The sequence below is a fragment of the Engystomops pustulosus genome, chromosome 2 (genome assembly GCF_040894005.1).
Source record: "Engystomops pustulosus chromosome 2, aEngPut4.maternal, whole genome shotgun sequence".
NCBI lineage: Eukaryota > Metazoa > Chordata > Amphibia > Anura > Leptodactylidae > Engystomops > Engystomops pustulosus.
The window spans coordinates 179268759-179285646 of record NC_092412.1 but is presented as its reverse complement, the minus strand read 5'-3'; the positions used below and the strand labels follow the sequence as shown (position 1 = coordinate 179285646).

Genomic DNA, 16888 nt, shown 5'->3' with positions numbered 1-16888 from the left:
AGCGCTGTAGAGGTTTAAATAGGAATTGAGCGCTCCCGCGCCCAGACACGTCACTTCCGGTCTGGACGTTCATTGTAAAGCGCTGACATAATTCATAGTATATACACTGTAAGGGTCTGGTTTAATTAATAGTGTCGATTGGAAAGCGCTGTTATAATTAATAGTATGAGCTGTAAAGCACTCACATAGTTAGTTGTATATACTGTAGAGCGCTAGCATAGTTGATAGATACAGAGTGGGATGTAGAAATAGGGCTATAGAATATGCTATAGTAGTGGTGGCGAACCGATGGCACGGGTGCCAGAGGTGGCACTTGGAGCCCATTCTGTGGGCACTCAGGCCATTGCCCCAATTTCATCAAACAGGTCCACATCCATCTAATCTTCCTGCAGTCCCAAGCAACTTAAGAGATGCTACTCTCAGTGCTATTTTAAAGCAACACTTCACTGGCTGTTTGAAACTGCAGGAAAAGTGAGAAGATGTTGACTGAACTGCATTGTCTTTGGAGTTCATCCAGCTGGACCCACCATTCTTCCTGGAACGAAGCTACAACGATGGTCTGAATTTGCCCACCTTCTTTCAACTACATTGGAGAGCCAATACAATTGGAACATGTGGAAGAACAGATAGCAATAAGTTACTGCTTGAAATGCCACATTGGCACTTCATGGTAAATAAGTGGATTTTGGTTGTAGTTTGGGCACTCAGTCTCTGAAAGATTCGCCATCACTATGCTATAGGGAAGGTAGTAATAGAACAGGAGAAACATCATAGGATATGGAGGCAACATGTCATATATGAGTATACATTGTAATAGCATAATTCTAACATATTTCTACAATGTTGTATATACAATACCATAGTGTTGATGATATGTATGTTTTCAGCGTCTCTGTAAAGAAAATAGAATTGTTCAAATTAACAATATGCAGCAAACACCCACCTTGTTTTGACAGGGCTCAGCCCATGAGCCCTCTCCATACACCTGCAGCCGACGTGTGACGTACTAATTTAGGCTGTATTTGGTAGATGCAATTTTTTTTTAGCTGTAGTTTTTGAAGCTTAAAGCAGGGGTGGATCATAATGTGGTCTAAAATATCATAAAGAGAAGCTTTTTCTCCTCTTTTTTCACTCCGCTCAGGGTTTGGATATCATAAACTGCATCTGGAAAACTAAACGTATGAAGGATCTCCACAGGCCTCAGTGGTAACCTTTAAAAGCACACGGCACACCAGTGACTGACCTCAGCAGTGATGTGCCATGTATAGATGTCACTGCTGAGGTCAGTGATTGGCTGATTGAATGTTATTGAACATGCCCTCAAAAAGCATGTCATCTGGAAAAAGCTGAAAGGGAGCGGCAGGAGTTGGCACAAGGCTGCTGGTGCTGGAATGCAGTTATATCATTTAATTTCACTTGTCTTGTAACGGAGTGGTTGTAACTGTGGCGCACACTAGTAGTCAAAGGGATTCGAAATAATCTTAACAAAATACTTTTTATTGGTGTCTCGGTTACACAACGAGTTTCGGAATCTCTAAAGATTCCTTTTTGATAGATTTGATAAACTCTGTGTAGCCCTGCATAATCTGTGTGCGCTATATAAATATTATTATTATTATTATTAATTTTTTCAAGTGAGAAGAGACAAAAAAAAAAATATATATATATATATATATATACATATTTTGTTCATATTATTTTCTTGCACAACCATCTCTCGGGTTTACAGAGAATGGTCCGAAAAAGAAAAAACATCCAGTGAGCGGCAGTTCTGTGGGCGGAAATGCCTTGTTGATGCCAGAGGTCAGAGGAGAATGGGCAGACTGGTTTGAGCTGATAGAAAGGCAACAGTGACTCAAATCGCCACCCGTTACAACCAAGGTAGGCAGAAGAGCATCTCTGAACGCACAGTACGTCGAACTTTGAGGCAGATGGGCTACAGCAGCAGAAGACCACACCGGGTGCCACTCCTTTCAGCTAAGAACAGGAAACTGAGGCTACAATTTGCACAAGCTCATCGAAAATGGACTGGAGAAGATTGGAAAAACGTTGCCTGGTCTGATGAGTCTCGATTTCTGCTGCGATATTCGGATGGTAGGGTCAGAATGTGGCGTCAACAACATGAAAGCATGGATCCATCCTGCCTTATATCAACGGTTCAGGCTGGTGGTGGTGGTGTCATGGTGTGGGGAATATTTTGTTGGCACTCTTTGGGCCCCTTGGTACCAATCGAGCATTGTTGCAACGCCATAGCCTACCTGAGTATTGTTGCTGACCATGTCCATCCCTTTATGACCACAATGTACCCAACATCTGAAGGCTACTTTCAGCAGGATAATGCGCCATGTCATAAAGCTGGAATCATCTCAGACTGGTTTCTTGAACATGACAATGAGTTCACTATACTCAAATGGCCTCCACAGTCACCAGATCTCAATCCAATAGAGCATCTTTGGGATGTGGTGGAACAGAAGATTCGCATCATGGATGTGCAGCCGACAAATCTGCGGCAACTGTGTGATGCCATCATGTCAATATGGACCAAAATCTGTGAGGAATGCTTCCAGCACCTTGTTGAATCTATGCCACGAAGAATTGAGGCAGTTCTGAAGGCAAAAGGGGGTCCAACCCATTACTAGCATGGTGTACCTAATAAAGTGGCCGGTGAGTATATATATATATATATATATATATATATATATATATATATATATATATTACACACAAAAGGGTAAAGATATGTATGAAAATTAGCACTGTTAAAAAATATATATATAAAAATAGCACAGTGAAAAATTGGCGGAGTAAATAAATATGCATGCGGTACATGAGCTTTATACTCAGTATACCTATATGATGATAAATAAATAAGTCAATGGGTATTAAAATGTAAATGAATAAGAGAATCTTTATAAGAAAAGTATATGTAAATTAATATGAAAATCGGTATATAGTTAGTTATTATAGTGGGGTGTATATAGTTATTACGGGGGTTTGCATATACAGGCAGTCCCCGGGTTACATGCAAGATAGGGTCTGTAGGTTTGTTCTTAAGTTGAATTTGTATGTAAGTCAGAACTGTATGTTTTATCATTGTAATCCCAGCCAGAACCTTTTTGGTCTCTGTGACAATTGGATTTTTAAAATGTTGGGTTGTCATAAGAATCAATATTAACACTAAAGCTTCATTACAGACATATTTGATAACTGTTACAGCTGATCACTGTAGCCTAGGTCTAAAGTACAATAAATTACCAATATCCAGAGGTCCGTAACTAGGGGTCGTATGTAAGTCAAGTGTTCTTAAGTAGGAGACCGCCTGTAGTTAATGTTGTGTGACTGTATATAGGTAATGTTGGTGGGCTGTATATAGTTAATGCTGGGGAGGAACTATATATAGTTAATGCTGGCGGTGCATATAGTGATTACTGGGGGGCTGTTTATAGTTATTGATGTGGGGGCTGTTTATAGTGATTACCAGGGGCTGTATACAGTTATTGATAGGGGCTTTATATAGTTGTTACTGGGGACTGTATATATTTATTGCTGGGGGCTGTATATAGTAAATACTGGGGGGTTGTATACAGTGATTACTTTGTGCTGTATACAGTGATTACTGGGGGCTGTATATAGTGATTACTATGTGCTGTATACAGTGATTACTGGGGGCTGCTTATAGTTATTACTGGGGGCTGTATATATTTAATGCTGGGGGCTGTATATAGTGATTACTGGGGGATGTATACAGTGACTACTGGGGGCTGTATATAGGGATTACTGGGGGATGTATATAGTGATTACTGGCGGCTGTATATAGTTATTGCTGGGGGCTGTATATATTTATTGCTGGGGGCTGTGTGTAGTGATTACTGGGGGCTTTATACAATGACTACTGGAGGCTGTATACAGTGATTACCAAGGAGCTGTATATAGTGATTACTGGGGGCTATATGCAGTGATTACTGGGGGGCTGAACATATTTATTGCTGAGGGGCTGGATATACTGATTACTGGGAGCGGTACATAGTTACTGCTGGCAGGTTATATACTACATGGGGGCAGGTTGGCTATATATTACAGGGGGTCAGGATGGTTATATACTACATGGGGGTCAGGGTGGTTATATACTACATAGGGGCAGGATGGTTATATACTACATGGGGGTCAGGATGGTTATATACTACAGAGAGGCAGGATGGCTATATACTACATGGGGTCGGGATGGCTATATACTTCAGGGGGGCTGTTTTTTACTACGGGGCATGATGGCTATATACTACATAGGGCTCGATATATACTACATGAGGGAAGGATTGCTATATACCAGTGATGGCTAACCTATGGCACTGGTGCCAGAAGTGGCACTCGGAGCCCTTTCTGTGGGCACTCAGGCCATCACCAGAGATGACTCCAGGTATCTTCCTGCAGTCCCAGACAGCACAAGACTTGCTGTGCAAAGAGGTATTTTAAAGTGACAGCTCTACCTGGGACTATTTTCTGCTATATTGGTGCCTGAGGGTGCTGGTATCAATGAAAACTGTGACAGTGAAGGGAGTATAAATCACAAATTAAATTTCTGTGTTGGCACTTTGCGATAAATAAGTGGGTCTTTGTTGATGTTTGGGCACTCGGTCTCTAAAAGGTTTGCCATCACTGCTATATACTATATGGTGGCAGGACGGTTATAAACTACATGGGGCTTGCTGGGTATATACTACAGGGGGCAGGATGGCTATACACTACATGGGGCTGACTATATGCTACAGGGATCAGGATTGCTATATACTACATGGGGGCAGGGTGGCTATATACTACATTGGGGCAGGATGTCTATATATTACAAGGGTCTGGCTGCCTATATATTACAGTGGGCAGACTGGTGATATACTACTGGAATGCATGCTGGCTATATACTGGGGAGGCAGAGGACTGGCTATATACTATGGGGCTGGCTGGATATATATTGGCTGGCTATATACTGAAGACATGGACTACCTAGAGTATATACTGGGGAAGTCTGCTGGGGCTACTAGATTAATGAGGGGGGAATTATGGTAGTATATACTATAGTATATTGATGGGTCATAGTATATAATCTGTATATGCAGGGGGCACTTAGCTGTTATCTAGGGAACATTATATTGACTGTGATTTTTTTAGGTGCGGAGTGTGTAGATGTTCTCCAGAGGCCACAGTCACCAAGGTGGCAAATTCTACAGAGATAAGACATGACTGGGAGAAGTTTCCATGATATTCTCTACTTAATGGAGAAGGATTGACAGCAATGAGGAGACTACAGGAGGAAGAGCGGAATGGACCGGACCAACACATATTATTAGTATATTGATGTGTGTAGTAAAATAATTTTTGGTAAATGCAGAGTATTATTATGTGCTGTTTATTCATTGCTGGTGAATATTTATATGTGCGTCCTCATCATTGGCTTCGATGTGTTTGGTAAATTCATTGTTGGGATATATTTATATGTTTTCTACATTCTTTTTGGTATAAGCTTCCCAGGTATTTTCACTGGAGAAATATATTTTTCTATTTTACACTATATTTACGGCTGGGAGGCCTTATTGTAGGCCTTATTATTTTCAATGGGGGGGGGGGGGGTATTTCATTTTTCCAGTTAGGATCGGCCCTAATTTGGTCGCATAGGGGAGGGTGCAATGCAATATGTTCTGCCCATATTCTGCTCATATTCTTTATAAACATAGTGGAATTATAAAGGTTTTGTGGTCAACCATAACAAGTTTGGTAATGAGCATTCATGTTTGATGAGAACTCAATTCTAACTGTACTAAATGTAATTTTTTGTTAAACTTTAAGCACCAGTAAAGACAAGCAAATGGATGTGCTCAGTGCATAATATCAGTTTTTTGTATGCAGCAGTGATGTAAGTTTCAAAATGTTCCTAAAAGCCAATTTCACCAAACTGTTGATGCATTTTTCTCTTTTGGTTTATGTTAGTGTTCCCTAGTCATAGCCCCATGACGCAGCAAAGGGTTTTTACAAGATGAGTGTGGGCATGCACTGTACAGTAATATATGTAAATACTTTGTTAATGAGCAAGTTGCTTTCTTGGAAATCAGGCATGAAGTGTGTACAAGCTATAGGAAGTGTGTGTATTCATCACTATTGTTTGGAAGGCTATAAATAATGTCTAAAAATATTATGAATTCGATGAACAAGATATATGCACAAAATTATTCATTGAAAAATCAATTAAGTTTAAAAGACATCTTCCGTCAGTTTTACTGACTTGTCCTATTAAGAATTTTTTGAGGAATTATGCTTCATAGTACTTTTTCTATTATACCTCTATATGTACAAAGAAAGATGTTTGCGGCACTCACCCATTAGAAGTATTCTTTATTGCGATCTCACATAAAATCAGTCCGACATGATACAGCCAAAGTGGGGCAGAGGTAGGAGCGGGGGATCAAGCAAGGCGACAGCCGTTTCGCGCCGTCTGGCGCTTTCTCTAGCCCGTGGAGTGCGACGTCCTCACCTGATTCTTAATGCAACCGGTGAGACGTCACGCCTCCTGTAACTTGGCAACCTAGACGCTGTTGTGCATAGCGGAAGTGGATTAACCGGGCAATTCACAAGAGCGCTGTACGGACAAAAAAATAATACACATACAGGATAAAAGACACATAACAGGACAATATGGACGGCAAACATAATTTTGCTTCTCATTGACAAGGTATTGTTAAATGTATATATGTATTGGAAAGCTTAGTAAAATAGCCATTAACAGTGACATGATACAAGAGATTAAATGGACGAGTGAGCTAATGGGCGGGACGAATTAGTCATTTTTATTTTTTCAGTCCCAGGGGGCCCATTGCATTGGTTTTTAGGATCCATCTTGCTTCCTTTCTCAAAAGTTCCCTGTGGCGATCCCCGCCGTTAGGTGGTACCGGAACATGTTCGATGCCACCAAAACGGAGGACAAAAGTATTACCTCCGTGTGTCTTGTTGACATGCTCTATTAGTCTGGGAGCACCTTTTTCCATTTTGCCATTTCTCACTGACTGACAATGCTCGCTAAATCTAACATGCAAAGGGCGAATAGTCTTGCCAATATAAAAATGGCCACAGGGACAGAGGATCACATATACTATGTATTGCGATTTGCAAGAAATAAACTGACGTAGGGAAACTCTAACTCCTCCTATATACATCTCACGTTTTTGAATATTTTGGGGGCAGAACTTGCAGTGGCCGCAGCAGAAATTCCCAGGTGGGATCATTCTGTCGAGCCAGTTCTTCTGTGTGGGAGGTAAACGACTACGTACTAAGAGATCTTTAATGCTTTTAGTTTTTCTAAAAGAAATCAAGGGGGTGAGTTAGTTAAATCTTTAAGTATCGGATCCTCTGCCAACATGGCCATAGAACTGTAATTGAATGTGAAGGTGAAACGTTTATGTTCATTATACCTATGTTTAGTGTGCTTGGGATGTAAAAGATCCTCGCGTTTGAGGGCTGCTGCTTTTTGAAACGCTTCGTTAATGGTCTGAAGAGGGTAGCCTCTCTTAGATAGCCTTATTTTTAGATCGTCTGCTTGAGACAAAAAAGTAGTTTCATCGCTATTGACCCGTTTGAGGCGTACAAACTGTCTGTACGGGACAGCTGTTTTAACATGCTGAGGGTGATAGCTATCATGGTGCAGGAGGCTATTAGTTGCTGTGTTTTTTCTAAAGACAGTGGTAGCTAACTCAGAGTCTTGTACTTTAACCAAAACGTCAAGAAATTCACATTGTGTACTAGAGGTTTTAAAAGTAAAAAGCATATTCATGTTGTTGGTATTAATGTAAGTCATAAATTCATTAAATTGTGCCTCTGTCCCTGACCATATGACGAAAATGTCGTCCACATATCTCAAAAATGAATGTATGTACTTGGCAAAGTGATTCTCCTTCAAAAAATGTATTTGTCTTCCAGAACAGCTAGAAATATGTTGGCATATGTGCAGGCCATGGGCGTACCCATGGCCGTTTCGTCCTTCTGCTTATACCAGGTATCCTCAAATTTGAAGGTATTGTTGGTAAAAAATTAAATGAATCGCATCAGAAATAAAATTCACAAAATTTATGTCCCTGTTAGAGTTAGCCAGAGCTTTACGTACAGCTTCTATTCCTAATTGGTGGGGGATACGCGTATACAAGTTTTCCACGTCTATGGTTGCTAGTGTGAACCCATCCTGCCAGGGAGCGTTTTTTAGATTGCACAAAAAATCATTAGTGTCTTTCAGATGTGTAGGGATCTCTTGCAAAATAGGTTGCAGGATCCAATCCACATATCTAGAAAGAGACTCGGTGATGGAGCCGACACCTGCCACTATGGGGCGTCCTGGGGGGGATTCCAGGGTTTTATGGATTTTTGGCAAAAAAATACCATGCTGGTTTTTGGGGGAATGGGAGTAATAATTTTTCGGCCATGGATTTACTTAAGAAGTCTTTTTCCACCCCTGTTCTAAAGAAAGAGCAGAGTTGTTTTTAATTTTTATGGTCGGGTCGGAGGTTAATTTTGTGTAGACATCCGAATTATCTAGTTGTCTGTGTGCCTCTTTTATGTAATATTCTCGGGTCATTACCACCGCATTGCCCCCTTTGTCTGCTCTTTTTACAACTAGAGTATCATTACTCCTAAGCCACCTCAGGGCTACCTTTTCCTCCTTAGTAATGTTGCCGGGGTTACTCTCATAAACCAATGCTTTAAGGCTCTGTGAAACTCTTTTTTGAAATTGATCAAGGGCTCCACCTGGAACTAGTGGGGGATTGAATGTAGACCTATTCACTCCTCTAAAATTTGTCCTTATTTCGGACCTGACCTGCAGGGTCTGCGGGTCATCAAGATCCATTAAGGCTAACAAACATTCTCGATCCTGCGGTTCTGGGGGGTCGTGTACCATAAAACCCAAGGGGCCTATGTGAATAGGTGTTTCGCCCTCTTTTTTAAGGGGCTGTATGGTACTACATGTACTTTTGGATGCATTTATTGAGAAGAACCTTTTTAAATTAATATTGCGTACCCCTTTAAAGAGGTCGATTTCAAAGTCTACAAAATTAAAGTTATCAGGTAAGCAGAAGCCTAAGCCTTTGGCTAGAAACGATGGACAGGCCGGGCTCAGTTCAGTGTCAGTCAAGTTAATTACTAGGAGGCTGTCGTTATTTCCTCTGGCTCCATCTGTATTTTCTTCGGTCAGTTTATCCAGGACACTTGTTTCCGTTTTTTGCTTTGTCCTTTTTCTGCCTCCTCATCCTTTTCCTAAAGGGATACTTCTGTCGATGGTCTGGGAAGTCCCAGGTTGTGGCTGTTGAGATTGGTTACTTGAAACGTCGTCAGATGCGCTGGAGTCGGAATCGGTAGTCCAATAATCATTGGTTTTCTTTTTGTTAAGGTATCTCTTGCGCATCCTTAGTTGTTTCTGACTCCCCCAATCAAACACATTTCCGTTGTCAAAGTCGTTCTTATCTCTTATAAACTTGTCTTTTTTCTTTTCCTTTACCTCGGCTTGTATAGGTACTAAGCGTTTCTCCAGTTTTTTAGTGAAGACTGTAAATTGTTGTTCTGTCAATCTAGTTCTTAACTCTGTTTTAGTTTTACAGAGTTCTTCTGTAACTGTTAGGCCCCTTCCACACTAGCGAGTGTGATGCGATGAACTCGCATCACACTCGCAACACAAGCTGCCGGGAACGCACGGCCCGAACGCTGCACCGCGGGAGTGAACTCAGCATGTCAGTTCACTCCCGCGGTGCAGCGTTCGGGCCGTGCGTTCCCGGCAGCTTGCGTTGCGAGTGTGATGCGAGTTCATCGCATCACACTCGCTAGTGTGGAAGGGGCCTTATATACTCTTTTTCATTTCTAGACAACACCAGTCGCATTAGTTTCAATGAGTGTTCTAAATGGATATGTTTCCATTCAGACAGGAAGACAGGATCATCCTTAAATTGTGAGGCATCTTGAGACCCGATTACTGGCATTGTATGAGCGTAGAGAGTTTACAGTCCAAAAAATCCTGACCTCGTGTTCAGCGAGGTTAAAAATCCTCTGCTCGAGGACTCGAGTGCTCAAGACCTGCAGCTCATCCTTTTGGTTGCACTGAGCAAAGAAGACCCCCGCATCCTCTCTGCCCGACTGTAAGGCAATGTCTTCGCCCATCTCTATATTTGAAGACTCTGCTGTAGCATCATCCATTGTAGTGGAGTGGTAAGAAAACGCGGTGTTCTCTTCCTCAACAATGTGAATAGAGACACGTGAAAAGACAAGAAACTGAGAACTTGAAACAACAGGGGCACTACTGCAGCTCCTCATAAGCCAGCAGTTAATGTATGTCTTCAGAGGTGGTATATAATTCAACAGCTTCCATAAAGGTGGTGCTCAGCATAAAGAGTGTAGACGTTGATAACAGTACAAAGAAAGCTGTTTGCGGCACTCACCCATTAGAAGTATTCTTTATTGCGATCTCACATAAAATCAGTCCGACATGATACAGCCAAAGTGGGGCAGAGGTAGGAGCGGGGGATCAAGCAAGGCGACAGCAGTTTCGCGCTGTCTGGCGCTTTCTCGAAGGAGAATCACTTTGCCAAGTACATTCATTCATTTTTGAGATATGTGAACGACATTTTCGTCATATGGTCAGGGACAGAGGCACAATTTAATGAATTTATGACTTACATTAATACCAACAACATGAATATGCTTTTTACTTTTAAAACCTCTAGTACACAATGTGAATTTCTTGACGTTTTGGTTAAAGTACAAGACTCTGAGTTAGCTACCACTGTCTTTAGAAAAAACACAGCAACTAATAGCCTCCTGCACCATGATAGCTATCACCCTCAGCATGTTAAAACAGCTGTCAAAAAGCAGCAGCCCTCAAACGCAAGGATCTTTTACATCCCAAGCACACTAAACATAGGCATAATGAACATAAACGTTTCACCTTCCCATTCAATTACAGTCCTATGACCCAAAAGATTAAAAACATAATACATAAAAATTGGTATATGTTGGCAGAGGATCCGATACTTAAAGATTTAACTAACTCACCCCCCTTGATTTCTTTTAGAAAAACTAAAAGCATTAAAGATCTCTTGGTATGTAGTTGTTTACCTCCCACGCAGAAGAACTGTCTCGACAGAATGATCCCACCTGGGAATTTCTGCTGCGGCCACTGCAAGTTCTGCCCCCAAAATATTCAAAAACGTGAGATGTATATAGGAGGAGTTAGAGTTTCCCTACGTCAGTTTATTTCTTGCAAATCGCAATACATAGTATATGTGATCCTCTGTCCCTGTGGCCATTTCTATATTGGCAAGACTATTCGCCCTTTGCATGTTAGATTTAGCGAGCATTGTCAGTCAGTGAGAAATGGCAAAGGTGCTCCCAGACTAATCGAGCATGTCAACAAGATACACGGAGGTAATACTTTTGTCCTCCGTTTTGGTGGCATCAAACATGTTCCGGTACCACCTAATGGCGGGGATCGCCACAGGGAACTTTTGAGAAAGGAAGCAAGATGGATCCTAAAAACCAGTGCAATGGGCCCCCTGGGACTGAACGATAAAAATGACATGGGGGTATTTTTATAACTCCAGCTCCTTTTCTCGCTCCCCCCCCCCCCTTTCCTTCTTTCCTCCCCTCCGTAACTTCACTAATTCGTCCCTCCCATTAGCTCACTCGTCCATTTAATCTCTTGTATCATGTCACTGTTAATGGCTATTTTACTAAGCTTTCCAATACATATATACATTTAACAATACCTTGTCAATGAGAAGCGAAATTATGTTTGCCGTCCATATTGTCCTGTTATGTGTCTTTTATCCTGTATGTGTATTATTTTTTTGTCCGTACAGCGCTCTTGTGAATTGCCCGGTTAATCCACTTCCGTTATGCACAACAGCGTCTAGGTTGCCAAGTTACAGGAGGCATGACGTCTCACCGGTTGCATTAAGAATCAGGTGAGGACGTCGCACTCCACAGGCTAGAGAAAGCGCCAGACAGCGTGAAACGGCTGTCGCCTTGCTTGATCCCCCGCTCCTACCTCTGCCCCACTTTGGCTGTATCATGTCGGACTGATTTTATGTGAGATCGCAATAAAGAATACAAAGTACAAAAAATACAATAAAGTACAAAGAATCTTTCTTTGTACTGTTATCAACGTCTACACTCTTTATGCTGAGCACCACCTCTATGGAAGCTGTTGAATTATATACCACCTCTGAAGACATACATTAACTGCTGGTTTACGAGGAGCTGCGGTAGTGCCCCTGTTGTTTCAAGTTCTCCGTTTCATACCTCTATATGTATTGCATATGTATTGTGGCAATACAGAGTTATAAAAATTATGCTAATAAGTCTGGGGAGCTCTGGCTACGTCACCTGAGCACCTCAGAATGACTTGACTTATAACTTAAGTCCCAGCATAGATAGGCCATAAAGTAAGTAAAAGAGGTACTCACCCGTTTCTTACTAGTCATTTAAAATCTTTCCTTTATTCATGATTCTTGTAAAAGATACATACCATGCGGACAACAAAACAACATGCGTTGCGCATGTTTAGCACTTCATCTGGCTGTTGCTATACATAAAATTCCCGTGTGGTCCCTGCTCTATGCACTGGATGGGACAAGGCGGGACTTCTATTGCGTGGGAGAATAAATACATTATAGCACAAGGCCTAAATTAATATATCAGTGAAAAAAATAATTTTTCAAAATTTTACTTCTATTTTGCTTTAATGCCTGTGAAACACCGAAATGGTTAACAAACTTTCTAAAAGTGGTTTTGAAAAGCTGGTTGGGGGGGAGTCATTTGTGATAGTTTCTTATTGCAAAGTCTTTTAAAAAGCTCTTTTTGAATTGCAATAGTCCATAAACACGGTTTCTATTGTAAGTCTGCTAACATCCTAGAAAAATTTAAGAATGTTTACAAAGTTATTACACTATAATGCAGAGCTATGGCAAATGCTATTTATTAAGTTATTTGGATGGTAAGATTGTGTGTCTGAAAAAAAAACATTTTAAATTAGGAAAATAGCTGATTTCCGAATCCATCGGGTTTTTCGTACGGCCAAGTCCCCCGATTTCCGTTGCGTGCATGCTGGCGCGATGCGGCACAATCCGATCGCGTGCGCCGAAATCCCGGGGCAATATAGGGAAAATCGGCCCCTTAGTACATGACCCTCAGTGTGTCATAAAAAACAATCTCAAAATAACATAGATAAGTTAATGTGTTCTGAAGTTATGAAAAATAGGCTTGTGTCCTGAAGGCCATTTTAGGCTGTGTCCTTAACCCCTTCCCGACATTTGACGTAATAATACTGCATGGCGGGAGGTGCGTTCCCGCAAAATGCAGTATTATTACGTCATGCTTCTGGCGCCGGCTCCTGAATGGAGCCGGCGCCAGAAGCTGCGGGTGTCGGCTATATATTATAGCCGACACCTGCCTCTAACACCCGCGATCGGAGATTTCTCCGATCGCGGGTGTTAACCCCTAACACGCCACGGTCGCGCTGACCGTGGCGTGTCAGAGGCATTTAAATGCAAGCTGAAGGGAATCGGACCCCCCCCGCGGCGCTTACCGGGGGGGGGTCCGCTGCTCCGATCGCAGCCCCGGGACTGCCGGTGCCCGGGGCTGCGAGATCTTCATCCGGAAGCCGGGTCCTGCCTTCTGGCAGGACCCGGCTGTAAGACACTGGGCATGCGCAGCATGCTCAGTGTCTTACATTACACAGTGCAATACTTCTGTATTGCACTGTGTAACCTGTAAAATAGCTTGAACAAGTGATCAGAAGATCACTTGTTCAAGCTTAGATGTCATTACCTGTAAAAAAAAGTTAAAACAATAAATAAAGGTTTTTAAAAATAAAAATAAATAATAAAAGAAAGTGAAAGTCCCCCCAAACACCACATTTCCCTTTACACAAGTAATAAAGTATAAAATACACTAAATCACAAAAAAAACCCACTTATTTGGTATCGCCGCATCCGTAACAATCTGTACAATAAATCCTAATCATAATTGGACCCGCTCGGTGAACGTGGTAAAAAAAAAACCCCAAAAACTTGCCAAAAATTAAAACTTTTTATCAAATTGCTTTACAAAAAATGTTCTAAAAAGTGATCCGAAAAAGTTACAAGCGCCAAAATGATACCACTGAAAAGAACAACTTGTCACGCAAAAAATAAGCTCACAACCAGCTCCGTCAACCAAAAAATACTATAGTTATGCCGCTATAAAGATGGCAATACTAAAACAAATTCAATTTTTTCTATTCTAGTTTTCCTTCAATAAAATTGGACAAATATAAATAAAACTATATAAATGAGGTATCACCGTAATCGTAGTGATCCGTAGAATAAAGATAATATATTATTGTTATGCTACAGCGAACCCCCCCCTCAAAAATGCTAAAAATCCAAAACAAGAATTGATGATTTTATTTTCCTCCACACGAAAAAAGTTAATAAAATTGCTTCAATAAGCTAAACACCCTCTAAAATAAAGTTTTTTTTACAGTGCATCGCGTCTCGCAAAAAATAAGCCCTTATTTGTCTAAATTGCTTAAAAAATAAAGATTGTATAGCCTATTCCCAACTCGCGTTGTAATAGAACGGTGCGGCGGGTAGTGACTTGCCAACACGGTTCAGACACAGTGATCGGGGCAAGATGGCAGCTGATCCTAACAGCCATCCATCCTGCCCCATGGACCAGAAGGGTTATGTCCCCCCCACACACCCCCAGTTTATTATCGCTGCTATTGGCTCATCAATTCAGACGAGCCAATAGCAGCGAATTTACTTATGACGTCAGTAATACCGGTCACCATGTCTGTAGACACGGTGATCGGGGCAGAGTGGCGGCTGTTCCTGACAGCCACCAATTGTGCCTTGTGGTTCAGAGGGGTTTTGTTGCCACCCTCTGTCCATGTTTGCCGCTATTGGCTGGTCGATTTGGTCCAGCCAAAAGCAGCAATATTCGTCACAATGGGCATCGCTAGGGTGAATAAGAGCAACACTTGGCGATAATTTCCCTACTAAAACGAAGATATGGTACAAAAGCGCTGGCCGTGTACATTGTACAGATTACGCTGTACAACTCTTACGAGCTGTTCCAATGTGCAGGTCCTGCCGTATCATTTCTCCGTTTTCAAGAGGAAGATATTAGGAAACTAATATTGGGACAAGAAGGACGGGGCCCCTGTACCTCTGGTTTAGATGTTCCTGTATTTTGCCAGGACAGCATTTTCCCAGTGAATTCTGCTGCTTCTAATGGTAAGACTCAATAAAGAGTCTGTTCCAAAAGAGGAGTTAGGATGGACACTATATACTAAGGATGCACACTATATACTACTAAGAGACCTGCGACAACTCCAAGTGTGACAAAAGTTTAGATGGTCCCCTGGTCTATTCTACCTCCTTATACGCAACACATTCAAAATTCACGCCCAACCTGTTGTGAATTCAGTAAAATGAATAATTGTAACAACTGGTAAGTCACGTTGCTCCCTATACCCCTCCACATTATTTCATAAGGGGAGCCACATAACGGGCACTGAACGTTCCAGAAATAATTGCAATTTCCATCTTGGACTCCATCGCACATCGTATTTGGAAACCACCTGTATGTTCAAATGCTCATTTCACCACGTGTATTACACTACACCACATATTACACCTTGCTAAATTCCCCAAGGGGTGTACATTCAACAATTAGGGTCACTTTTCGGGTTTTCCTCTGTTTTGGTACCACTACGGCTCTCCAAATGTATCCTGACACATGTGAAGGATTTCTTGCAAATTTGGCCTCTAAAAGACAAACACCCCTCTTTTCCTCTACTGTGCGCCCATAAAGCATTTTATATGCACATGTGGGGTACTTCTACACTCAGGAGAAATAGTTTTACACCTTTTTCGGGGTTATTTAATATATTATCCCTTGTGGCTTACATAAATTAGGGGTAAAGTGACATTTATAGGAAAATTTTCACCTTTTTAATGTTTAGGGCCTAATTGGATCATTCACCTGTAGGGGCAAATACATATATTGCACATTGCAAAATTCTCTAAGGGGTGTGTGTTCAAAAATTAGGATCACTTTTTGGATTCTTATCTGTTTTATACCACTAGGGCTCTCCAAATGCATGTCAAACATTTCTGTCAAATTTGGCTTCTAAAAGGCAAACCTCCCCCTTTCCTTTTACTGTGCGCCCATACAACATTTTATATACACATGTGGGGTACTTCTACACTCAAGAGAAATAGGTTTACACATTTTGGGGGGTTATTACATTTTTTTTATCCCTTGTGGCTACAAAAAATTAGGGGTACAATGACCTTTATAAGAAAATGTTCACCTTTGTCCTATTTAAGCCTTAATTAAATCAAACACCTATATGGACAAATACTCATATTACACCTTACTAAATTCTATAAGGGGTGTGCTTTCCAAAATGGTGTCACTTGTTGGGGTTCCGCTCTGTTTTGGTACCACTACGGCTCTCTAAATGCATCCTGACACATGTAAAGGATGTTTGTCAAATTTGGCTTCTAAAAGGCCAATGCCCCTCTTTCCCTTCTGAGCTTCACTGCGTACCCATACAATATTTTATTTGCATGTGTGGGGCAATTTTATACTCGGGAGAAATGCTAGTACACATTTTTTGGGGTTGTTTCATCTTTAATGCCTTATGGGATACAAAAATTAGCCGTAAAAGTGACTTTTTTGGGAAAATGTCCATCTTTTTCCTTTTAGGGACCTAATTGAAGCAAACACCTGTGGGGGAAAATACACATATTACACCTTGCTAAATTCTCTAAAGGGTGCACTTTCCAAAATAGTGACACTTGTTGGGGTTCCCCTCTGTTTT

General features: G+C 41.3%; 1 long non-coding RNA gene across 1 annotated transcript in view; it reads right to left on the bottom strand.

Moving 5' to 3' along the window:
* Positions 1 to 16888, bottom strand: part of LOC140116661 (uncharacterized) — a 77107-nt gene that overhangs the window by 1257 nt on the left and 58962 nt on the right. Inside the window, exon 3 of the long non-coding RNA XR_011852890.1 lies at positions 859 to 892. This is a non-coding gene — a long non-coding RNA (uncharacterized lncRNA). The remainder of the gene's footprint in view (positions 1 to 858; positions 893 to 16888) is intronic.